Raw genomic sequence first — 1,297 nt, forward strand, 5'->3', positions numbered from 1 at the left:
GTTAGAGTGGCTCTGTTCAGAATTCTCTGTCTGTTGCTGAGAAGATGATGGAAAAGGCTTGTTATTGCTGAGCCTATTTCTTCCACCATTATTAAAGCCTTGTTGGGGCTTTTGTTGATCCTTCCATGAGAAATTTGGATGATTTCTCCATGATGAATTATAGGTGTTTCCATAAGGTTTACCCATGTAATTTACCTCTGCTATTGCAGGGTTCTCAGGATCATAAGCTTCTTCAGAAGCTGCCTCTTTAGTACTGTTGGATGTATTTTGCCATCCATTCAGACTTTGAGAAATCATGTTGACTTGCTGAGTCAACACTTTGTTCTGAGTCAATATGGCATTCAGAGTATCAATTTCAAGAACTCCCTTCCTCTGAGGCGTCCTATTATTCACGAAATTCCTCTCAGAAGCGTACATGAATTGGTTATTTGCAACCATGTCAATAAGTTCTTGAGCTTCTGCAGGCGTTTTCTTTAGGTGAATGGATCCACCTGCAGAATGGTCCAATGACATCTTGGAAAACTCAGATAGACCATAATAGAATATATCTAATATGGTCCATTCTGAAAACATATCAGAAGGACACTTTTTGGTCATTTGCTTGTATCTTTCCCAAGCTTCATAGAGGAATTCACCATCTTTTTGCTTGAAGGTCTGAACATCCACTCTAAGCTTGCTCAGCTTTTGAGGAGGAAAGAATTTATCCAAGAAGGCCATGACCAGCTTATCCCAGGAGTCTAGGCTATCTTTAGGTTGTGAGTCCAACCATGTTGTAGCTCTGTCTCTTACAGCAAAAGGGAAAAGCATGAGCCTGTAGACTTCAGGATATACTCCATTCGTCTTTACAGTCTCACAAATCTATAAGAACTTAGTTAAAAACTGGTAAGGATCTTCAGATGGAAGTCTATAAAACTTACAGTTCTGTTGCATTAGAGCAACTAATTGAGATTTCAGCTCAAAATTGTTTGTTCTAATGGCAAGAATGGAGATGCTTCTTCCATCAAATTTGGACGTTGGTTTAGTAAAATCACCTAGCATTCTCCTTGCATTATTGTTGTTGGATTCGGCTGCCATCTCCTTCTCTTGTTCGAAAATTTTAGAAAGGTTGTCTCTGGATTGTTGTAATTTAGCTTCTCTTATTTTCCTCTTCAGAGTCCTTTCAGGTTCAGGATCAGCTTCAACAAGAGTGTATTTTTCCTTGTTCTTGCTCATATGAAAGAGAAGAGAAAAAGAAAAGGAAGAAGAATCCTCTATATCTGGACAAAGAGGATCCTTATTATTAGTAGAAGAAGAAAGG

At 38.6% G+C, this 1,297-nt stretch overlaps 1 non-coding gene across 1 annotated transcript; it reads left to right on the forward strand.

Annotated features, from left to right (window-relative positions):
• The first annotated feature begins 568 nt into the window (after nt 1-568).
• LOC127743514 (small nucleolar RNA R71) lies at nt 569-675 on the forward strand. The gene has a single exon (XR_008004904.1). It is a non-coding gene; the product is annotated as a small nucleolar RNA R71 (small nucleolar RNA).
• Nucleotides 676-1,297: the final 622 nt, after the last annotated feature.

This window comes from Arachis duranensis, chromosome 10, assembly GCF_000817695.3.
Source record: "Arachis duranensis cultivar V14167 chromosome 10, aradu.V14167.gnm2.J7QH, whole genome shotgun sequence".
Taxonomy (NCBI): Eukaryota; Viridiplantae; Streptophyta; class Magnoliopsida; order Fabales; family Fabaceae; genus Arachis; species Arachis duranensis.